Genomic DNA, 25377 nt, shown 5'->3' on the forward strand with positions numbered 1-25377 from the left:
TGTGGCGATGCAGGCGAGCTGGTTCATGATTAGAACTGGTAGCAGCGCGCTAAAACACAAGGACAAAGGGAGGAATGCACAAGACGAGCATAGCGCCGAGAAACTGAGGGAGAGGAGGAGGCGAGAGGGGACGTCAGATCGCCGAGCTCTGATTGGACCGATTAGGGGGTAGACCTAAAGCTTTCTCCACTGCAATCGCCGAACGCGTCAGAACGCGGTACACTGGCGTCGGGCGTGTTTGCCTCTTGCATTGGAACGCGTTCGACGAGTGCAGCGGAGACAAAGACAGCTAACTTCAGGTCTACCAACTAATCATTCGAACTAGAGCACGGCATTTTGACTCTGGGAGTACCGCCTTTATTTTGTTATCTTACCAAATGTTCTGCTTCCAAATCTAAGACAAGTAGAAAAAAAAAAAGTCGACATCGAAAGCATATGTCTGGTATAAATTCTAAAAAAGTGTGAAAAAAAAGAAGAGAAAACGTTAATTTTGTCGGGTGCGCACTATGCGAGGCTGCTGGATTTAGCCGCAACAATGCAGTGAAAACCAATTCTATCAAGCTTTGAACATGCAGTTTTCAAAATTGGCACCTTTGTACATATGTCTTTAAAAAAATTGGATGAGTTAGTGTTTGTAACAACTTTGTATATGTGTGAGATATATCGCAAATGCATTTCAGGAGTTGGTAAGCACGAGAAAAATCATTTTGCTACCGCGGTTTTCAAAAATCACCCTTGACACCACTGCAGATGCTCAAACCCACGGCGTCCAAACCTCACCTTAGTATGGACCAGGGATGGGCAGTATTTCAAATACAAGTATTTGAAATACGTATTTTAGATACTTTGTGTATTTTGCATTTGTATTTAATTACAAATTGGGTAATGTATTTGACGTGTGCATTTAAATACTAAAACGTGGGTATTTCAAATACAATTGTAATTAAATACAATTGTGTGGGCGAAAATACATCACTCAAATTTATTGCCACGACTCATTTTGCTCATCCTAAGACGTGTCCAGAGCAGGAAGAAAACTACGTTTTGCACCGAATGCAGTGTCTCTCAATCAAGCACAAGCCCAAGTGTTTAGTGACTGTGATTACGGTGCTAGCCGAGGCCAAGAAGAGTGACGAAATCGACGTTCACAGGCAGACTGGCTAAATAAGTGCCTATGACAACTTGTGATGCTTTCCAGCCTGATTTCCATCCATATTTTTGCCTGGAACCTTCTAAATGCGCGGGTCGTCCAGATTTTCGTAACTGGTGCGAGTTGCAACAATAAAAAATTCTCTAGCTAGAGCTGCGTGTCTTGGTCGTCTCGGTTCTTTGTTGGTCTATACCAAAATGTAATCGACAAAAAAAGCTGCTTGAAGCCCTGTACTTCTTTCACCGATTACGTCCAAGCTGATTACATTTTTTTTATTATATTTCTATTACGTTACTAGAGCCTCACACACTAACTCCCGAGTGTGCGATGCAAAATTAAAATGAGATACCCAGAAACCTGTTGCAGGTGCCCTAAGGTCGCTGACGCAAATTTTGAGGAATGTATTTGGAAAAGTATTTGGTGGAGACCAAATACATTTGGTAGTATTTGTTTTTTTTACTTAAATGCTTTTTTGGAAATGTATTTAGATTTGTAATTAAATACATTTTTGACTAAGTATTTTGTATTTGTATTTCGATACACATTTGCATGTATTTTGCCCATCCCTGGTATGGACTATTGTTAGCCGTGCATGCTAAAAGCACGAGCTAGTTGCATTGGATGAAGCCGGCCTTGGCGGCTGCACGAGCGCTCGTGCAACGAGTGCTCCAGCATAGCTCCAGTCAAGTCAGTCAGGACTAGCCGCTCGCGCTTGCAACTCCTTTGCAGTTAGATGCTAAGTCCATGCTGGCCTTCTCTCGCCTTACCGAGATACCGAGCCACTGAAACGGGCTTTGACGATCCTCCACAAAGGCCCATATTGGGTAAAAGGACACAGTCGAATTTACAATGGCAATAACTTGTCCTACTGTGATAATGTTGGACCGAATTGATCGAAGTAAGAAGAAGCAAAAACTAAAGGTCGGTTAAGGCCGCGCCCATGCACTGCTACTGCAAAGCGTCTATTTTGATCGAGCTTCAGCGACTGGCAAAACAGCTTTGCGGCGTTCGTACTTTAAACACAACTCATCGTGATAAATGTTCCATGTTTTCGATTGTATTAATGCCTAAAATAAGTTTCGACTTTTCAGTTTCGTAAAATTTGAACAAGAAATATGAAGCAAACTGTGCCGGGGGATTTCCCGAACGCGGGCCCTGGTTTACACAGCTGGATATCCACGATCTGACTTTTCTGTGATAAATTACACTTCTTTTTTTCTCCTATTCATTACTGCTTTAATTTAACGCAAGTGAAAAAAAGGAAGGCTTTTGACGTTAGAAACATATATCAAACACATTTTCTCGCAAGGAAAAAAAAAATTTCGCTCGAACGTTTCGTTGTAGATATAACATTTAAATGCGACGGAAAAACAACCGCACGTGCTCTATTTTATAAATATTTTTATCCGATTGCGACGGAATTTGCCGCTGCGTAGGTGTTGTTGTTGTAGGCGTTGTAGTGAAAAACAAAAAAACAAAAACAAAAAAGGTGGGGGGAGAGAAGAAAAGGGCGGGGAGAGAAGAGGCCCAATCGTGCACGCGCACGAGGCACATTTGTCAATGGCTCTCCGGAGGTAGGGGAGGAGGGAGAAAAGGGGTATGGGGGAGGGGTGGGAGGTGGTGACAGAGATGCTTGAAGATAGCTTTCGTTTGATATCAAATATGTGAAAAGACTAAGTGTACAGGCGAGCTGGTGGTAGCTAATCATGTCGTTTAACACCTGAAATTATAGTGCAGAAAAGGAAAAAAAAAACGCTTTTAGTCGAAAATCTTTTTATTTATTTATTATTATTATTTGTTTTTTTTTGTGTGTGTCTGATCCTTCGACTAGAGGTTTCTTCCTTTTCTTCACCAGTCTCGGGCGGTGAACGACATGATAGGATATCAAATATGCTGAACCAGAACGTCCCAAATGTTTTAGCTTTTTTTTTTTTTTTTTTTTTTTTTTTGGGGGGGGGGGGGGGGGGGGGCATTGTTTTTACTGAAAAAGAGCTTGCCGAGACAAGTTGTTTGATACTCACTATATGGTACCTGGGCCAAATATATTCGCCCCATATGGGGGCAAACAAAACTGACCCGGGCCAATTTAGGGTCATACGGATTGCAGCAATACCACTCACTGCCCGCTAGGACAATTTTTAAAGTTGGAACGTCCAAGTTTGGCCCGGGTCATATTTGGCCAAATAAGAGATGCACAGAGGACTCGCGCTCATGGTGGTGGAGGGCACAGCTCGAATATCAGCTTCGACGCAATGGCTCTTACAGTTCCCGCCTGCAGCTGAGCGTGGGTCATGAACAGCTGATAAGCAGGCTGTGAATGTAGATAACCTTCAACAATTTCACGAGAAGAATTCTCGTTGAAGGTGCGCCCCCGTCGATTTTCTTCTCATGACACTGAGAACAACTGGAACATTCGTTTTCATAACGGATTCTAGATGCTGCGTTCTTCTGCGGCGGTCACTAGCAAGCGACGTGGGCAACTAAATAATCTACCTCTTACGACGGTTTCTATAGGGACGCATGCGATCGCTGGTGTCTTCGTTGGAACGAACGCAGCTAACGCACCTGTTCAAACTAGGGGCAGGCGTCGATATACGGCAATCGTTACAAAATCATCGACCGCCTTTCTCCGCAATGATGTCCTTGGACTCTAGGTATAGTACAAAACACACTGTCGCTTCCTGTTTTCAACCCGACTCAAGCTGCCGGTTCCCATCAACACAGCTGGAAACGATGCGCAACAAAGCGGTGTCCCAATTTTGGATGTCTGCTAAACTTTCCCTTAACGCAACGTTGCGTATACATTATGCTTTTCCCCGGTGTTTTGTACGTTACAAAAGGAATCTTCGCAAGGAACCTACATTTGTGTCGCTGTCACATAAACTATCAGATCTTATTCACATTGCGTAATAACGCAAAATTTGTTCTTTCTAATTTAATAAAAAGAAAGGAGTGGTGAAAAATGTTTTACTATATACAGAGCTTATAGGTACTGCTATCCTTCAAAGTAACCACTGCTCAGATTTAAGCCATACAAAATACAGTCGGCTATCTGAGGCCTGTTTCTTCCTTGGATGACGCTCCTAACGAGAAAAGAGTCAAGGTACAGGCTAGCTGGTGGAAGTCAACCATTTCGTCGTTTACCCTGAGACTGGGTTTTTTTTTAGAAGAGCAGAAGTAACAGAAGTAATTGAGACCTGTCTGTTTTTTCTGTTACTTCTGCTCTTCTAAAAAAAACCCAGTCTCAGGGTAAACGACGAAATGACGCTCCTGCTGCACACCGGTCATGCGCAGTTCGTACCGGAGGGCCTATCGCACCGTATCGGACGTGCAAAGACGATTCCCTAAAACTCCCTGTTTTGGAAGCCTACGCATGTACGAAGCAAAAGGGGGCTTTGAACAGACTTGACGCGTGTCCGTGGAAACTTCCGTCATCATACTTGCAGCGAACACCGTCTACCTCGTACGATGTATGTATGGGCACACGTGACTGCGGCTTTAGGCACTTACCATGACGTGGCATAAGCGCTTGGACGGCCTGCTCAAAGAAGGTTGCCGCCTGGCAACCTCCTCTGCGTTGACAAGACCGTCAGTCGCCACGGACGTATAATGCGTATACATGGCTCGCACATGACGTCATCCAAGGACCGCTCTGATGGCCACCAGAGAAAAGGGGAAGAAAGAGCTACCCTTTTATTAAGTCCCTCTTTTGTGTCTCCCAGATTTGCCCGAACGTCTCTGTTCTCCTTCCAGAAAATTATAGGAGATTAATTCGTCACTCAAAATTCCTACAAAAGCAGCTTCCCTTTCTCTCTCTCTCTCTCTTACATGATGGCCAAAAAACTACGCGATGTGACGTCAGTTTCGGGGAGGAGGGATAAACGTCCCTGATGATGCAAAGGGGTCAGGTAGGAAAGTCTGCGATCACTGACGGTCTTGTGGAACGCGCGATGGAATGACTGGAATTTCAGCCGGCAATCATCTTTGAGGAGGGCTTCCGCAAGCTATATAACACGTCATGATAACTGCCTAATACTGTGCGATGATTACGGGGTGAAGTAGTCACAGTATGTGCTTAAATGTTGTGTATACTAAAACATTCTTAATCGCTCTTGTTGTTGTTTTTCTTTTTATCGAAAGTGAAAAAAAAAAAGCCCTCGTATAATGCGTTGAAGTCAGAGTAAAACGACATCCATCAATGATGATGGTATGATGCGCGACATGTTTGTAATAGTGTGCGCGCCGATGTTCAATTGCCGGTTTTTCGCGTTTTGTTCGTTAAAGGCCGGTTCTTACATGCAGCGAAGCGCTGATGTAGCGCTCCTCACGTGTCGTCAGCTACTTATTGTCTGTCATGAGCAACAGTTTTGACGGTGCGATACAAAGCTGGTGAACGCTGCCGTCAACACGCGCTAAGCGCGAGGTTAGCGCTATGCTTGTAGCGCTCCGCTGCATGTGTGAACAGGCCTTTACTTGAAATTGTGAAGCACGGGCGAGAGAGCTGAGATCGCATTCGGACTGACCAGTTCACATGGCCCCTTCAGCAGTCGAACAACGTAGGGGACGTTCTTGGCGAGGGTACCTTGGTAAAAATGTAAGACGCAAAAAGGGGGAAAGGGGGGGGGGGGGGGGGGGGGGGGCGAAGCGCAAACGCATTAAGACCGAGATAACGATAGGTTTCACCGCCGCAGCAGGGCTCCTTCGAGGGTGGTGCCTTACTACCATTGGCTGGCACAAGCGACCACCTGACCATCGCGACAACCGATGGCTTTCTTGACAGAAGTCGCATGATGAGCATAATACATCACTCGATTGCACGGAAATTCACCTACCCAAAATGTATTCTATATATGACTATAGGTATAACCAAAGGTGTTTTGAGTGAGTTTATAAGATATCATTATGCAAGGTTCAAGGATAATATATAAGGTATAGTATCTAACAAGATGTGTGTATCGGGTTTCAACAAATAGTTCCAGCGCGAACTCCCAGATACCATTACAGAGTGCCGGAAAAAAACAAAAATATGCAGTATTGCGCTGTGTTTGTAAGATCTTCAGAATATCCCGTTAGCCTTCTGCCTGCACGTGATGTAGGACAGTGTAATAAAGAAGAAATTTGTAAGGAATGAACGGACCGTTGTTGATTCGAAATGTTTATCATATATTTTGCTATGATGCGCCGTAAAAGTGAGAGAGTTACCGCTGGGTGGAGTGCGTTCCTGATATAAAACACCAAAACCCCACGCACGGGGATATCACAAGAATTATCAATCACATAGTCTAAAAAAAAAAACAAAAAAACAGCTGGCCACTGTCATCTTAAAAACAATAGCAACAAAAGCAACAAGTTACGTGCCGAACATTACTGGACCAGATCTCAAAACTTAATCTACTGATTGAAACTTTGCGTGGATTTAGAATATGTACATATCATGCATGTGTGAAGGGAAAGTGACTGACGTAAAACAAACCGCAAATAGCAGCGATTAGGCGATAGAAACTTAAATTTTCTTCCGGTACGTATTTTACTGGTCCGGTTCAAAATCAAGAAACATACTCATCCCGTGTAAGAAAAAAAAAGAAAAAAGGTTATTGGCATATTGACAGCAGATAACGACAAACCCATAATACTGAAAGACAGGGCAAATTTGAGAAACTATCACCTTGTTTTACGAGCCGCAAAAATAAATTATGCATCGCAGAAAGCTGAATTTCCGTGGTGATGTGATCGAGGCTTGCAGTGGTGATAAAATCCAAGAGTTTGCTAATAGGAAGCTACTGGTACAAAATATAAACAAGAAAGACAAAATTTTTCATGAATCGATGACCAACAACGCCTTATGTTCGTCAAATCAAGAAATGGCATTCTGGGCACTTGTGACATTTATTTAAATAAAAACAACTTGTCAGAAAAACAAAACACTGCTGCTTTTTTTTGACAAGTTGTTTTATTGAAATTAATGCCACGAGCGCTTACAATGCCAGTTCTTGGTTTGAAGAATATTACGCTTGGGTGGACGTTGGCTCCTATAGAAATATATAGTGTGTTTGTCCTATCGTTCGACCCAGGTAACAAGCAGCTTCAGAAGCGCATGTCACTGGGCATTCTCTGTACATAATTGATTCAGCGATAATAGAACACGGAGGCGCCAGGACTCACGGTGAATCGAAGCATAGCGTCATATTCACACGAAGTTTTAGCTTTCTGCGATGCGTAGTTTATTCTTACAGGCCAAAAAACGGGGTTTGATTTTCTCGATCGGACCCTTGTACAGCAGCCTATATCTCAAAACAACGCAACAACCTAATGTTCTATGAAGCGATACTATTCAATGCATTTAAAGGCTCGCAGAGAACTTACTGGCATTGGTTTTGCCATAGTTTAAGGAATATGAGGAAGTGGCCGATGTTCAGTCAGGTTCTTGTCCATCCATAGACAATATCGGTTTTTAGTCGTTTCAACGATCGCCAAAAAAAAAAAAAAAATGATGCTGCAACTTTCAGTATAGAAACAAGATGTTAAAGCAAGGCGGGAGAGCTGCTTAAGAATAGACATGGTAACCATAAAGCGAGGGTTACCATGTCTAGGGCTGGGTTACCATGTCTATAGACCTCGTAAAACACGCACTCCAGAGAACTTTATTCTTCCCAATGGTCAGGCGCCCCGGGTATTACGGTTCATTTTATATTGTAATCGTTTGTTTGTAGTCATGTAGACTGCGCTACGTAGTTAACTTGAACACGACTAGTACCCAGGCTGAGAGCATTCCGCCGCACAAACAGTTCTATTTCCGTTGAAAGACAGAAATACTAGGAAAAAATAAATCAGCGACAGCTTGTTCGCGCTAACAGTGTCACGCTCCGTACATTTGAGGCATTTTGTGTATTGTGAAGATGAACGTGACTTCGTCTTGAATATCTTATTTCTGACAAAACGATCCCCCCCCCCCCCCCGCCCCCCCCCCCCCCCCGAAAAAAAAAAAAAAAAAAGTCTCATCAGTAACACAAAACGACTTGGCCTTCCCTCCTCTTCTACTTATCCCCCTCCCCACGGCAGTGCCTCTTCATCCAGGAACGAGGAGCTTACTGGATGTGCCGCAGTCTCCCCACTGCCTTGCAAGAGGAAAGACTGCAGAGGAGATCGCTGAACAGAAACGGCGACGTCGCGTCAAAGGGACATCGGAGTAAAGAGAGCGACGTTGGGCTAGGGAAATATAGCTTTCATAGAAGAGAAGCAGTGCTATCGCAAGTCGATGTGGTCTGCAGTAAAGCACCGCATAAACACAGTCTCGCTTTCTCTTACATTTAAACCATGTAAAATCGTTTCCGTCGAAAAAAAAAAAAAAAGGTAGACAGGCATAAACATTTTTTTGTGAGAGGCGCTCTTTAACGACACTTTTAATATGAAGTTCAGTGAAGTATACATGGAGATCAACGTGTGAGGCATGCTCAAACATTTTGAACACGATGTACAATGGTCACCAAGCTTATGCGGAAACACACGAATAATATCTTATCTCATGGAAGCGATATATCCTGGCGGCGACCGAAGAACTTCATGAATCATGACGTAGCGCTCATTGGAACAGTCCGAGCGGAGGAGATCATTCGCTGGATTATGGACGCCGCAGCAATTTTGCCGGCCAATCGATCTATACTCATTTCCATTTTTTTCGCGTCGAGATGCACATGTGACTGTCGAAACATTAAGTGATTCGATATGATCCAATCAGTGTTTATTTATTCATAAATAAAAAAGAGGCCGCATCTCCACGTGGTGAATGATGTTGATTGGGCGAAGCTCTGGTGGTGCTGATGATACTGATTTTATGGTTCATAGGTGCTGATTTGTTTTTTATTGCTCATAGCTAGTGCTGCCTTCCGGGTTGCGTTTCTACTTAATTATGACTGCTTTATGGACGATGAAATGCAGAGCCATTGGTTCTTCTAGCGGATCAGCTTGGATCCGCTAGAAGCCGTGGGAACGCATCTCCACCGCTTAAGTCAACGGGAGCTTCGCCCCTGATAAATAAAGTTCGGTAGAAGCATGCACTTGATGCCTCTGCCGAATGAGTCGAAAAGCGTAGGTTGCCTCGCAGGAAAATTTGCTGCGTTGTCTCCGATTTAGAAGCGATTTCGGCCTTGAGCGAGCGCCCTCGCTCTTCAGACTGCTCCACTGAGCGCTAGGTCATGGAGCATGTCCTTCAGCTACCGCTGCAGGACAGCGCTCCCGTGGGATAAAAGATACGCCGTTCGCGTGTTCTGGATAAGTTTTGTGAACGCTGTACACATAGCATACGCCAATTGCTATTTGCGTATTTACACCCATTTCTAAATTTTGTTTTCTCACCTGAGTGCCGAGTCAAAGGGTCCTTCCACGCTAGCTCCACAAGGGCGCGCAACAGCTTCGCCGAAGATAAAGCCCCGCTCTGAGAACTCCCCTCGAAATGCCTGGCTCTTGTGACACACTGCTCGGGCAACCCTGGTCGACCAATGAGCGTTAATCTGGCGACAGAATGGCCCCTGATTGGTCGAGCGCTGGCCGTCGTCCACCGCAGAAGACAATGACAACAGTGGCACGAGTCGTCGCGTGGAGGTGAGATGGGAGGAGAGAAGAGAAACAAGAGCGTAACCGGTAAATATATGACGCCAATCCGACCGAGCTAATCATCGTCGTTAATTCTCCTCCTCACTCTTCAACAAAAATACGCATAAAACGATGATAACAACGTGCCGGTTAGGCAACGATAAGCTAGCGTGGCCCTGTCTGAACGATAGGGGCAAGAGCAGCCCGACGCAGACAGAATTGCGGAAAGGATTTCGAGTTTTCTTGGGACCTTCACGTTTTTGCACTCGTAAAACACACACACGCACGCACGCACACACAACGTTATCGCGTTTACACCTTTGTTTAGTGTATGTCACTTGGCGAGAAAAACAAGCGAATGACAAAGCTTTGAACGCATTAAGACCGCAATTTGGGTCAGTTATTTTAGAATCGCCTAAAAAAGCGTAAAGGATACGCACAAGGGCAAGAAAGTACGATACAGCGCGCACTGTATCGTCCGCTTTCTCGCCATTTTTAGGTGATCACAGATTACATCGAAGATCAAATGGATGATACTCATTTTAAATAAATCTCAGAAATCAGGCTAGCAAGCTCCGACACGGTGTTTCAAACATAAAACAAAAAAAACGTGTTTTTTTTTTTTACATTAACACGAAAAAAGTATTTTTGTGTATGTTGGCCCGTAGGAAAATTATGTTATTTAGTTGTAATATTGAATTGAGAGAAGTCTTTCTTTTATATTTTTGGAAAAACAGATGCACTACCCAGCCACACCTTCCTGGTGAATCACAGCGTTAGAGCTTGCAAAATTAATTTTTGCGATTGACTTAAGTTGGGTCAGGTCCATTTGGTCCTCTTTGTATATTCGGTTCAAGAGTCCGCTCATTAACACACAAAATGTGTCACACATTTTGTGTGTTTTTGAGCGGACTGCAAACACAAGGGTCTTCACAACTGGTCGAAGTTTAGAGCGGCGTTATGTCGGCTTTTCTCCTTTATAATCAGTCTTCAAATCAAGCGCCTAATACAAAAGTCCTAGTGTTCTGAGACCGCGCTCGTCACGACCGCGGAGGAGCAGTCTTTTTGTATCTTGCTTCGACGGTCGCGGTTTTTTTTCGTGCTCTTCTTCACCATGTTGGGATAGCCCGCTGACGTAGACGGAAATGTCCAAGGAACATATTGGCTGTGTTCCAAATCTTATCCAAATGGATCCGAGTTACTCCGGCAGATCCTATCACGCGACAGCACAAATTGAAAACGCTGGACGCGGGTAGGTTTTAGAACGCTAAGGGTACAAAACCCTTACCCTGGAGTAAGATCGAGTAAATTTTGGACACGGCCATCGATGTTTAAGTTCGACAACTCTGGCTGTATGTTTGAGGAAACAAAGTATAACGACAAAAATACTATAATGTCTTTAAACAGAAACTGGAGTCGTCTTTGGAATTAATAAAGGCATATTCAAAGACTAACGATTCTTTTGTCCAAATTTCCTCGTTATTTGGTCAACTAGAACTGTCAAAAGAGTATCTGAAGCTATCAAGAACGCTTACCATTCTGATAGTGCGGCATTGTGTATGGCCCAGTTTTTCGCCAGCTCTTTCCCTTTCCGTTAACTTTTATGTAATAAATTTAATAATCACTTTCTCCCTTCTTCCTTTACAATATATATATATATATATATATATATATATATATATATATATATATATATATATATATATATATATATATTTTTTTTTTTTTTTTTTTTTTTTTAACTTAACAGGTTTGTTTTGAAAAAAGTTGTGAAAGTTACACTTATGCGGTTTGTGCAGGTGAGTTATACGGCCAGGGCGACATAGTATAGGGGATAATCGTAACCATTAGTCGGCAAATTAATTAAAATTCGTTAAGTAACTTTTTAATCAATGAAAATAGACGTATGGTTCCGATTAGAAACTTGCTGAGCGTGATCGAAAACCACTAAATCAGTCATTTTCAGAAAGACTTTGAGCGTAGTAGTGCACTAAAGTTACTACTCGTGGAGCAGGTACAAGGCTAGCGGTTGCGGTAAGACGCCCGCGCGATTTTTCTGCCTCTTATCTAGCCCCAGCCTTGTACCTGCTCCACGAGTGGTAACTTTAGTACGCTACTACGCTTCTCACGCGCTCAAATTCTTTCTGAAAATTACTGATTTAGTGGTTTTCAATGACGCTGAGCAAATTTCTAATTGGAACCATATGTCTGTTTTTATTAATTAAAAGTTAATTTAGGAACGTTAATTAAGTATCCAATTGATCTCTACGATTAGCCCCTATACTATGTCTGCCTGGCCGAATAACTCACCTGCACAGACCGCATAAGTGTAACCTTCACGGCTTTCTTTAAACAAATCTGTTAAGCTAAAAAAAAAAAAAAAAAAACTGTATATTTGCGGTTTGTTTAGGTGAGTTATATGGCCAGGGGGACATAGTATATGGGGCGAATCATAACGATCAGTCGGATAATTAAGTAAAATTTGTTAAATAACTTTTTAATTTGTGGAAATAGTCTTATGGTTCCAATTATAAATTTGCTGAGCGTCGTCCAAAACCTCCAAATCAGTAATTTTTAGAAAGACTTTAAGCGCGTGAGGAGCGAAGTGGTGCGCTAAAGTTACCACTCGTGGAGCATGTGGTCGGTAACGATAGTGAAATGCCTACCGTAAAGGTAAGGCCGGAACTTGTTGACGGCCCAAACAACAGCCAGACATTCTTTCTCTGTTGTGGTGTAATTTTGTTAAGCGGTAGAGAGTATTCGACTTGCATAAGCTATGACATATTCTTTCGTTGTGTTGTGGTCACGCTGCAATAGGACGACACCAAGGCCATAACCACTGGAATCGCTATGCATTTCCGTGTGCGCAAAGTCATTAAAGTGCCCCAGGGTGGAATCGGACTGGAGAGTGGTTTTAAGAGCGCGAAATGAGTCATGACATTCAGGGGACCAGAAAAAATGCTGTATTGGCTCGTGACAAACGAGTAAGTGGAGCAGCCAACTGTGCGACCTGTGGAACAAAACGACAAAAATAAGAACAAAGCCCTAGAAAACTGTGAAGTTGTTTTATGTTAAGGGTAACATGAAACTCGCGTACTGCCTTGATCTTGTCTGGGTCGGGTCGGATGCCATCTTTATTTACAAGGTGGCCAAGAATCTTAATTTGGCGAGAAGCGAAATGGCATTTTTTTTTTTCTGTCGAGTACAAGGTTAGCTTTCTTGAGAAAAACGAGCACATCGGAAAGTCGACGGAGATGGTCGTCAAATGTGCGAGAAAAGATAATAATATCACCAAGGTAGCAGAGGCATATGTGCCATTTAAGACCGCGAAGGACGTTATCTATCATGCCCTCAAACGTTGCTGGAGCGTTACAAAGCCCGAAAGGCACAACGTTGAACTCGAAAAGACCGTCCAATGTAATGAAAGCTGTTTTTTTTTTCCTCTTCCTTCATTGGTATTTGCCATCAGCCGGACTTCAAATCTAGGGACGACAAATATTCAGCTCCTTGTAACGTGTCTAATATGTCATCAATCCGTGGCAAAGGGTATACGTCCTTGCGAGTGATCTTATTGAGTCTACGATAATCAAAAAAGAAACGTATGATGCCATCCTTCTTTTTTACAAGGACTACTGGTGAGGACCAGGGGCTTGATGATTGGCGAATGATACCTTTACGCAACCTATCTGATGCCTGTTGGTCAATAATACGGCGTTCTGTAGGAGATACGCGATATGGACGCTGGTGTACGATTTTTCCGCGGGGCGTATTAATCTCACGTGCCACTGACTTTGTTGCACTTGTAGAGGGCGTATAAACATCGAAGCACGATGTGAAACGAGTGATTAAATGAATTAATTGTCTTTTATGAGTGTCTGCAAGGTTCAGATCGATGGCATCGAATAATATTTCGTTAGAGATAATGGGAAACGCTGGAGGATCAAAATTACATGCTAATTCGAGTGACGTAAGTTCCAAAGAGGCATGAGGTTCGATATTTGCGACGATCGTACCTTTTACGAAAATTAGTGGCTGGTGTGTTTCGTTACATACAGGCAGCACTGCGCTCCCATGAGTAAATGTAGAAATAAAATGGGTTATAATGACCCGTGCGATAGTAAGAGGTTTGAAAAAGGAGTTACTAGAAAAGTGCCTGAAACGCTTGGTACACTCGAGAAATTCATGACAAGAGTTGCCAGCGGGGGAATAAATGTGTCTTCACAGGCACATATTTTGGTTTTAGGAATACTGGAGTCAGATTCGCACCTATTTGAATCTCCCGAAAGGACCCCTTTGCAGCTAATGACAGCTTCCGCAGAGTTTAAAAAAAATCCCAGCCGAGAATGAGATTGTACGTACAAGATGATAGAACAACGAATTGAATGGTGTGGCACGTACCCTGTATGACAACGCGTGCCGTGCACTGGGCTATTCGACGAATAATGTCTGTAGACGCTGCCCGCAATGAACAACCATAGAGGGGTGTTCTTACTTTGTGAAGACGGATGCAGATGTCCTCTCTAATCACAGAAGTAGCCGCCCCTGTGTCAACCAAGGCGTACAGAGGTAAGCCGTCGATGTATACCTCAATGAGGTTAGATGGGTCGGAAGGAGGACGATGAAGACGTTTTTGTGACGCAGTTGCTCCTCCGACAACTGCGGTGCCTAGTTTTCCGTGTTAGGCCTCGCGTCTCTCTTAGAGACCATGGGCCAGTAGGATCGAGGATATTGAGACGGGGAGCGGCGGCGAGGAGCCTTTGGACGACGTGCTGGATAAAGGTCCGGGGGTGGGGATGGACCGCGCGGCTGACTCCTGATCTCTCGGTGGCTTCGGTCTCGGTTGCAGTAGTAGTCGTGGGTCGCATAGTCTTGTTGTAAAGGCTCACCCGCTCATAGATGTCCAGCCAGTCCTCCACGTCGTCATTGCGGAGGCCAGCGAAGGCTTTGGGATGTCGCAGCTGGCTGGGGGCAGGGCTGACAGCAGCTGCAGGGGCACCGGGGGAGCATTGGCCAGTGCTGGTCATCGTCGCTGGTCGTCTTCTGGGACGGAGCTCCAGAGTGATAGGAACGTCGGTACTGGGATGTGGGTACCTCGCACCTCCACCAATAATGTGAGGGAGACACAGGCTTGACGACCGGTTTCAATTATGTTTATGTTCGAACTGACTCGGCGCTGCCCCGAGCGGCGAGCCATCGGCGATAGTGATGATGATGACGATAATGAGAATGGCTGCACGGGGCGATGAATGGGTCACAATTTATCTATATATTTATATATATATTTATTTATTATGAGCCGACTTCCACCTAAGCTTAATATTCGTCAAAACAAGAAATGACATTGTGAGCGTTTACGACATCTATTTCAGTGAAAATACTTTGTCACCAAGAGAGAAAACAATACTGTGTTTTCGGTTAAAAGCTTGATTTTTTGCTTTTTTACTGACATAGAGACAGTTTTTTTCTATGCAATTTTCTGGTTTGACAGAACATTAGGCCCAGCTGGATGTCGGCTCATATATGCTTTTCGTGTTTGTTTTTTTTTTTTCTTCTTTTTCTTTATCTTTCGAATTATGTAACGTCACGTTGGCAAACGTTCCCGTTCCACATCACAAGCACCAGCGTCACATTTAAATGGAGTTTCGGCTTTCTGCGATGCGTAGTTTGTTTATGCGGGCCAAGAAACCGGGTTTTCTTTTGCCTATCAGACCCTGTACACCATGGGTAGAGTCACCCGTACACCGTAGTTCGCAGCTCTTATACTCCCCATACCGCTCAAACAACGGCATCGGAGTGGGGGGAAACCGTCCCGCCACCCGGACTGTTTTCGCGCTCCTAGGCCTCGGACCGAGCATTTCGTATCTACGCATTGTTATATGGCCCAGCATCGGAGGAAACAAGTTTGTTTTGTAGAGAGGCCGATGCCTTATCAGCTCATCTCGTCATCGCCGCTTGTTTTCCTTCGTATGTACTCGGGAGGCCGTATCCGGCATGCGGGGGACTGCGCCATTGACACGAGTTATGTCCAGCGGCAGTTCGATATCACCTTGAACCTGGCCCTAGGAGGAACGTCGCAGAGGATTGGTGTCCTTCCATGCAGCAGCGGCAATGCCGTCTTTAATCACGCTCAGAGGATCTTGACAAGGCTAAAGACTGGTTCACACATTTGCGACAGCTTACGACCCAGGGACACTGACAGGGTATTCACTGCTTGCCGAGGTTTTTATTTGAACCTGACCTATAAGAGTCCAACTTCCCAGAACAGAATCTAAGGTCGAAATTCGTTTTCTTTCTGCCTGAAAACGGCCGGTCCAGAATTGGCCTGTTTCAGTCGCACTAACCTTCTTTTTCGTGGTCACGTGGCGTTCAAAATATGTGTACCAAATATATTCGAAATCGTGGGTCATCTCAGACACACATTCAATATTAAATATAGAAAACAATATGAACATCCTTCTTTTGGCCTCCAAGAAACTGCAAATATGTTGATCGAAAAAAAAAAAAAAAAAGAACTTTGCACAGATTACAAGGGTACATTTGCCTATCATTGTCTATATGGCTACGTACCGTGGGCTGGACGACGCAATGGCGGCCCACGACGGACCAACGTTGCGCTACTTCGCTACTTCGCAACTGTTGTTGTGGTTGGCTTGGCACCGGCCAATCATCTTGAAGCGCAGAACATCGAGCGGAAGGGATACAAGTGCGAAACAATCACACGATACATGTACTTCCTGTAATCTGTGCAACGTTCTTTTTTTGTATTTGTTTTTTGTGCATGTGCGTGTGTGTGTGCGTGTGTGTGTGTTTTAATATGCAGTAATGTATTATCTTGCGGCCTGCCAGCGAACCCGTCGCGCCAAGTTGGCTTCTCCTATAACATGCGTACCTTATGGTGAAACCAGCTTCGGGTTTCGCTAGCTGGCTCAATGCTTCTACAAAGCAGGAGAAACTTGAAGCTTAATTAACCATCAAAGGCTATAATAATACTATAAGAAAGAATTCTTTGCTTTAGAAAGGAACTCTCACTCATAGCCTTTGATCTGAGCGAGAGCACGTACCAAAACTATTCGATCGGGGATGTACCTTTTTCCGCATTACACGTTAACCCCAAACTGTGTTTCTCATCGCAAAAATACACTACGCAACGCCCAACTTTCAGAACTGACAACTACAGACCCTGTCGGCCTGGTTTTGTCAGTGGCTATTAACCAGAGCACCAGAGTCAATTCTGTGGTCATGTGATTTTGTTCGTTTGACGAATTTTCTAAGGGCCCTGAAGAGATTCTCTTTTGCTTCCACAAGAGGTAAAGTACCACACCATTCACACAATAATAAAGGCATCTTTAGCTATAGCACCTTTATGGTCGGCGGCGAATCAGTTCGCCGCCGACCATGTGCTCGCGATCCAAAAGTGCGGGATGATTCGCCGATCGCCAAGGGACCGATTTTCAAGGTACCTTTATGGTGACCGTGTGGATTGGATATTGGACACTATTGATATTCGATAAAAAGAAAAGCCAGCCGCGCGAGGTCTTAATTTGGGAACAAAACGATCAAACACTACTCTTATTTACACTGAACTTGGCTGATAATGAATTTTTAACGTCCTCAATGCGCGAAACGGGCAGGCATTTTTGTCTTCAATAATTAAAAAAAAAATAATAAAAAAATCTGTTCCATGATTTCATGACGATTACGTGCCACCGATGTTCAATTTAGTCACGCGCTGGTGTTGAAAATGTGCGCGTGGCGCGTGGTGTACTATGGACACTGCTAGGGTTCGGCTATTAACGTCACCATAGCGACTGGACACGAGCCCTAACCAGGATGCCCGCCAAGGCACTGATCGTAACCAAGTGTCCAAGTCGAGTCGATTCATGAGCTGCGTTCTAAAAACGTCACCCTAAAATATCCTCCCCTCCCCGTTTGCCGACTACGTCAACATCGCAATCCCTACGTACTGCGTAAAAAAAAAGGACAAAAAAGTCACATTTTTTCAAATTACACTACGACAAAGCTGATTCTGGCTCAATGGCGTGCGAGAATAGTTGTGTCGTAGTTGCGTAGAAGGGATTACATTTGAACCCCGTACGTATCTTTTCATGGCCCCTTTAGGAAGCTGTTTCCACACTACGGGCTATCGCACAAGGTTGAACGCGTTCCAAGGCTTTGGCCGTGTGCCCGTTGCCTTCGTTTCGCTCCAAGGCAAAATAAAATGAAGCGCTTTTCCGCCTTTACCACAGCTCAGGGGATGATAGAGTTTCGCGGGCCAATAGGGTCGGCACGCAACCGCTTTGGGACAACTTTCCGAGGCAAACGGACACAGAAGCGCGCACGTGGATATAGCTTTGGTCGGCGCCCGTCCAAGCTCACAGCTTAGACTGCGTTGTCCCTGAGGTCTTTCACGCGTGTCTTTGGGTGGATCATTTTTCCAGTGCGATCACCACTGCGTGGTGCCCGCTAAAATTCCCAGGTTGGTAGTCGTACTGCGCCGACTTAGTTGCCCCTTCTACAGCAGAGACATCAGACGAGACAGCCAAACTTAACTTTTAATTTGAGAGTTTGCCGCACGCTGTCATGTCTTCAGTTTGCTCTCGAGCGCGTGGAACAGCGTTTCCCGGCTGCAGTTCTTACTCTTGGCAAACGCGTCGCCGCCGTTTTGTCACGCGTTTTTTTTCTTCTTTTTTTTTTTCTATTTTGTTTGCGATTGCGTGCTATTGGTATCTGGGTATTACAAAACTATACAAAAAGTGGCACCCCCCTACAGTTAGCATGAAATAGCCCGAGATAGCTTCGAGACAACGAATCATATCACATCTCGCACCCCTTCAGTCACACTGCCCACGCAACTCCCGAAACAGTGCCTGTGCCCAAAGTTGCTGGACGCACTCTCGGGTAGAAAGACAACCCCGGCGCAGGCTCGCGCACACAGTAATTCCCGTCTGGGCAGCCGTCTCCTCCACGAGGCTGTAAAGATAGCCCAGGACAACCAATTACCGAAGACGGGGTATGTGGATGAGGGGGGCAATAGCGGGCGGCTTGTCTTGGGTGCACGTCCTTATCAAGCGCGGCCGTTCGCGCGGACACGCAGATGTCAAGGTAGCTGACGCTCCAGACGTCTGTCGCGATCAGCGTTTCAGGAGTCGGCGGTCAGCGAAGGCGACCGTTGGTTTTGGTAGCACCTATCGCGGAAGCACTTAGGAGGTCCATTTAAATCGTATCGCATAAAAAAAGAAAAAAAAAAAAAAAAAAACGAAACGAAACAGCTTGGTGTCAAAATGACACCGAGCTGTGACAAGCAGAAAGAATGCGATTCAATGCGTTCTAAAAACTGCCCCCCCCCCCCCCTTTCCCCCCCCACCAAAAAAAAAAAAAAATCTTGAGAAAAAAAATTATTGATGGTCCTTGAGAGAAAAAAAAAAAAAAGCTACCTACTGATGGAAGTACAAAATGAACTTCGCTATTCTGGCAAGAAATAGCAGCGCTACTACTACCACAGGAAAGAAGAAGAAAAAAAGGCAAAAACGCGTAAACAATATGTTCACCGAACCAAAAACGTTTGGCCCGCGACAGAGCGTGCAGGCTCACCATTTCTTTGTTTTGACTTCAAATCTTTTCTTTTAATCTTCTAATGAAGGTTTTACTATAGGGCACCTTGATGGACGATTCCGTTTTGCGCATTGTGCTCACTCGCCTTTCAAGACTTCCGGCAGTATAGGTTAGTCACCCGCGAGCTCTACAAAGATAATCGCAGAACATGTGAACCAAGGCCCTTTCCTGTCTCGTGCTTCCTCGTAGCAAAATACAAACGATCAGACGACCTAACGAGGGGATCTAATTGCTCTCCTTCTCGCATCTCAACTGGATATATCTTTTCTTTTACTTTATGTATCTATACGGGGCTTGCCCGGGTCGGAATCCTGACCTGAGGCGTCTGCCGCGCACGAGGGATACCCGACACCATCTGAGAGCCCTGGTTGCGCGGCAGAATAATCATTGCATGTAATAAATTAGTTGAATAAATTATTTATATTACTAAAGAACCCCCCCCCCCCCCCCCCCTCGCTACCATTTGCAACAATCTCAAAAGTCCGCGCGCAACAAATTACGTGACTTAAAAAAAAAAGGACAAGAATTAAAAAAAAAAAAAAAAAAAAAGCTTGCGTTAGGATTTTTTTTTTTTTTTTTTTGGTATGCTGAAGGCTATAGACCTGTACCTCTCAAGTTTGGAACAGCGCCCCTGACGAGAAAAGCCTAATATTTTTAGGTCGCGTTTCCGTTGTGTGTCGCGCGTCGCGTTCTTTCAAACGCTTTGTTAGTGCCCGTGGACAGACGCCGAGAGACGCTGACAGACGCTTGTTTACGCCCGTGGATCGTACATGGTGGGACGCCTGTACTGACAAGTCGTCTCACGGATGCTAACGGAGGCGCCTCTTTCGTGGTTGTGTCTCGTGTAGAGTTCCTATTTAGTCTCGTGGATTCTACAGCGCCCCCAGCCGAGAAACAGGCCCATGGGGGTTGCTAAGAAAGAGGGGAAACTAACCAATTAGTAAGCCAATTAACTAAAATGTTTTCATTAACTTGTTTCATGCGTACGTCGGCCCAAAGTAAAAAGTAAGACAAGGGGCGACACGCGCACTTCTCTCAAATGGCTTCAAGGCGCACCCGTTTCTTACACGCTTATTCTTTCGTTTGTTTGAGATCATCTCGTTTCGTTGCACTTACTTTTCGCATCACAGAGGGAATGCCATCATGTAGCTCTAAACATTGAACTCCGTGAGCGAATATGCTGCGAACAAGCGACGAATTTGGCCCGGCGGCGTTCTCTCCGCGAGTGGAGTCACAACAGTGACAGTTGATGCGGCGTGCAAAGCAAACCTGCCGCCAGGCGAGGGTGTAGGACAAAATGGTCCCGGTCAAAATGGACCCGGACAAAATGGTCCCGGAAAAATGGTCCCGGACAAAAAGGTCCCAAATGCCAACCCGGACAAAATGGTCCCAGGTGAATTTATCAATACTTTCAGCACTCTTAATAGGACAAAATGGTTTGGTACTTTGATTTTGATAGACGTTCAAGGATAATATCAACATTTTCATTATAATCATTTGAAACAAATATTAGATCCCTTCTATCTACACCATGTAGCTCTATTTCTCAAAGGTTCTTGATTTCTACCAATATATTCCACGTGTGAAATCAATATCTTTCTAACGCCAGAGCCCGTTTTCAAATCAGCGCTATCGAGCTTCAAAACGATATTCGGAATGAAAATCATTATCATACACGTACTACAGGTTCTTGACGTGATTTATTAAAACAAACCTGTCGTACCAGCATGTCCTTTTTTTTTTTTTTTTCAGAAAGAGCATCGCTCTGTCTGAACATCGTATATTAAAGAAATCAAAAATTTATTTCGCAATTCTGAGCGTGTTTATTACATAGACCACTTGATTAGAAGTCGACGCTGCTGAAGCGAAGGCCTAATACGAAAATGTATTCATATGACCCACACCCCTCAAAAAAGTCGTTCAAGGGACGGAGCCCTTGCACGCAATGTGTGCGCAGAGTTACAAGCCGCTGCTTATATCCATCACGAGTAAAAAATACAAAAAAAAAAAAAAAAAAAAAAAAAAAACTTGCAAACAGCAAATAATTTAGGCCACGCTGGGACTATTTTGTCCGGAATACACAAGCCGCTTTATATTCGGCCAGCAGAACTTCGCTAGCGCATCAAAACCTATGTAAGTACTTCCTTGTTAGCATAGAAAAAATAAAAGTAACTTCAAAAGTAATTCGCTATTTTTACGGTAATTAGTAATTTACTGAATTACTTTCCATTTGAGTAATTTCTACTCTACTCAAATTACTTTTGAGGCTAATACTCAGTAACGTAACTTAATTAGTTTTTTTATAGTAGCTTGTGCATGTCTGTTGCCAGCCCGCCACCACATATGAAAAAACAAAACATAAATAAATGCACAGAATATACACATTACAGAAAGTACGCAAAAAGGAGAGAAGGGAGAAAACATGTATCACATTATGACGAGGATAGTTCAGCGATGTTTCGTCAACAACAATATCGCCAAATGCCTCAACAAAACAAAATGTTCGAGGAAAAAAAGAAAAAAAAAGAAGTTAGCCCACACCATGGATAGAACCCGGGTCTGATACGTACGAGGCCGAAATCTTACCACTACGCTACCGCTTCGGAAACTCGCATTGTATCCGCCGCCTACGTTGACGGCGGCAGCACCTATCTCCACGAACCAGCCAATCCGGCGTGAGCGCCATTGCTAGGAGTTTGTATCGCCTACGCGCTAAAAATATGCCCACGCGGGTCGGTTGGCGGTGCCCTTGGTATTCCTTGGGCGCCGCCGGCCAGTGTTTGCCCTGCCCGCTGGCGACCGTTTCAGGGGGACAAAACACATGCCTTGCCCCCCCCCCCACACACACACACACACACAGAGAACTGGGGGGGGGGGGGGGGGGCTTGCCCTCTCCCGGTTGGTACGCCCATGATTGCAGTCATCAAGAGGCGATTAGAAGAATGGTAGTAGTAGTAGTAGATTGTGGTTTTATGGCGCAAAAGCAACTAAGGCTATGATGCGCCAAAAATTCAGAAGATTGGTGGAAATTATCTAGGGAAAAAGAGAGTGATGCACAACTATCTAGCACAGCTGTTGGCAAGCGTGACAGAGAAAAGTTGGGACTCCCTCCCGGCGTGGCTCCGGTCCAAAGTCTCAACCCTGTCTCCCAGTGGGTCCGGTGCTGGTGTAACGCACACAAAGTTTGACCGAAGGAAAATTGGCGACTTCCTCGCCGGGAGAAAAAGGCGGGAGGTGATATTTTTCGATTTTTCTTTTTATCCGATCCCCCAAAGGTCATCCTGGTGACACTGCCCGGTGGTAGCCAGGGGGAGAAGATTGGCCTAGAAGGGCGGGAGGAATTTTTTTAGACTAAGGTTAGATAGCGCAAACTGCCGCCCGTCACAAAGGCTATAGTCATTAACATCCATCCATCCATCCATTTGCAGGAGGCAGTGGGGGCGGTGAACAAGGTGGAGGGGTGTGGCAGGAGTGCCTCCTCCTCACCACGCGGCACAGCAGCCGCAGCGCAAGCGCATCCCAACTGCGTAGGGAGGTATTTTCTTTCTTTGGTTGTTAATCCGAAAGCATTATACTGTCCCATGGAGCGAGCCGACGTCCTCAGCTTTGAAGCCGTGCCAAACGGTGCTAGGAGGGAGCACGTTGCCTAGTCATCAAAAGTTTAAACGATATTGTGCCCAGCGTGACCGCAGGTCTCTCTGGCGATTGGTGCGCGTGACATGTCACGTGTGAGATGGATGGTTAATTGTAGGACTCCTTGCAGGCTTGCGCGCGCTCCGTCCGGTAGGTTTTATCAGATCGAAGGCTAGACTGTGGTGTGTTCTAGTACCCCATAGCAAGACGAAGGCTAGCTACGGTCACGTGATGTGGTCACGTTGGCATGGTAAGTGAGGAGAGTAAGGAGGAAAATGAGAAAGAGGCGAGGATGTCAAGGGAGCATGGCTTGTGGAGGCTACGCGGCCGACGTCGTGCCCTCTCCTACCCTTCTATCTTCCTTGAGATGATGGATTTCGGCTTCGGTCCCATTGGTCGTTGCGCGTCAGTTTCAACGACAGCCACCCCATGGCGCAGCGTGTCCGCGAGGCAGCGGCTCCACCTAGCAGTGTCCGTAGTACACCCTACCACCGCTCCACGCCCAAGGTGGTCGCGCGCGCTCGACCGTCAACGCGCGCGCGAACTCTTTATTGCGTTTGCGGCGAACGAGTACGCCGCAGACGTAATAAGGGAGCGGAAGAGAGCGACCATACATGCTTTCGTATTCACAACTCATAAGTACTTAGGTGCACCTCGAGCATTTTATATCTTTTTTTTCAACGACGCCATGAAATTGCAAACTCTCTCCGTGGTTTGAGTTGAGCACACTCTTACTGGAGGCTCTCTAGACGACAAACTCTACACCAACGTTGCTCTGGAGCGGTAGTTCTCAAATGGTTGATAACCCCAGCTCTAGAGTCTAGACCAAGCCAGCGCGCGCTCGCTGTCTTCCGAAGGATTTGTGTGATGCATGATATCATGGCGGGCATGGCCGGAACACGGATGGCAAGGCTAGAGGCATGGCGCATGTACAGCGCTCCACCGGCTCGCTTGCGCAGTAAAGCTGGCCTCAGCTAGCGCCCGTCGCATCACCTGCAAGAGCGACAATCGCTTCCCCCGCAATAATGTAAAAAAAAAAAATGCGATATTTTGTTTGCTTGCTGGCGGCATGCCGAAATGAATGAATGCCGGGAACTTTAGGCACAACCGGTTCTAGCGGGCGGCAAAGGCGACGGCGAGCGCCGTTCACACTCTTGCGACCGAGTGAGACCGATAGAGACCAGACCGGTTTTTAAGCCTCTTGCGACTTCTTAGGACTCGGTCGCAAGAGTGTGAACGGGCTGTAGGCCAAGGTACTTCTAGCCACAGTAGCCAAGGCACGCGAGCAACCGTACCTCTTTTCAGTATTACGTGTTGGATGCTGCGGCGGCAGATTGGAGCTGTCCTTGAATGGAAGAAAACCTATGCTTCCCGGGAACTGCAGGTTTATGTTGCTTTGATTCGGAGATCGAACTGTCGGTGAGGCTGCTGCTTTCTTGGGGGATCACACAGCTTTTCTGCTCTTATCTGGAGAATCCCACGTCCTGTTTTCTTTAACACAAACCCCAAATATATGTGGGGTAAATAAAACAAGATAAACCCCATAAACACGAAACTAGTTACACAGATAGAAATATGGCCATAGAGGTTCTGCCAGTTCGGTCACGGTTTTATTGTTCTTTCTAGGACATTGAGAGCGCTTTGTCTTAATTTCCCTGGTTATCTCTTTCCTCTGGCAGAAACGCGCCAAAAACGAACAAGGCCGTTTGGGAACAGAGTCGGCTCTTGCCGCCGGCTTGCAGGTAAACATGTCCTTTGTGTTTATAGGCTTCCCCGCTTTCGTGTCAGGTCGTTTACAATAGCAAGGTTTCGCGAACCATGAAAATATTTGCGCTCTTAAAACACCTCATGTCAAAAATAAACCCTGGAGAAGGCGAACAAGGGGGACGAAGGACTAACACAAATCTCCAAACACAGCTAGGTGACTGGTGCACGACCGTGGAAATCCGCCTAGTCCGGGTATCAACGCGGGACCTTTCCAGTGGAGAGGTCCCGGGTTCGATAGCCGGACCAGGCGGATTTTTTAGGTCGCGCACCTGTCACCTAGTTGTGTTTGGAGGTTTGTGTTGGACCTTCGTCCCCTTCTCCAGGGATTATTTTCGTCATTCTTGTCTAGCTCGCTTGCACTTTTGCATTTAATTGCATTATAATCATAACCTCATGTCACTGCTGCGCAACTCATGACAACCCACTTCTTGTTAGCAGGTTTATCGCCAACTTGACAGCAGCATTGCGATTATTTTTCGCATTTCTCCCATGTGTGTGCATTGGTGTGGTGACCGTGACTTGTAATTATCAACTTTAAATTATACTCTTTTTTTTTTGTGCGTGTGCGCATTGGTGTTTGTAAATATTGACTGCGAATTTATATTTTGATAATCACTTTGAGGTGC

The 25377-nt window shown here is 45.2% G+C and overlaps 1 protein-coding gene across 1 annotated transcript in view; it reads right to left on the reverse strand.

Moving 5' to 3' along the window:
• Nucleotides 1–9739, reverse strand: part of LOC8038799 (histidine ammonia-lyase) — a 41259-nt gene extending 31520 nt beyond the window's left edge. The window contains exon 1 of the mRNA XM_040207165.3: nt 9503–9739. The gene's annotated coding sequence lies outside the window, so the exon portion shown is untranslated. The remainder of the gene's footprint in view (nt 1–9502) is intronic.
• Nucleotides 9740–25377: the final 15638 nt, after the last annotated feature.

This window comes from Ixodes scapularis, unplaced genomic scaffold (assembly GCF_016920785.2).
Source record: "Ixodes scapularis isolate PalLabHiFi unplaced genomic scaffold, ASM1692078v2 PGA_scaffold3__209_contigs__length_174095766, whole genome shotgun sequence".
Classification (NCBI taxonomy): Eukaryota; Metazoa; Arthropoda; class Arachnida; order Ixodida; family Ixodidae; genus Ixodes; species Ixodes scapularis.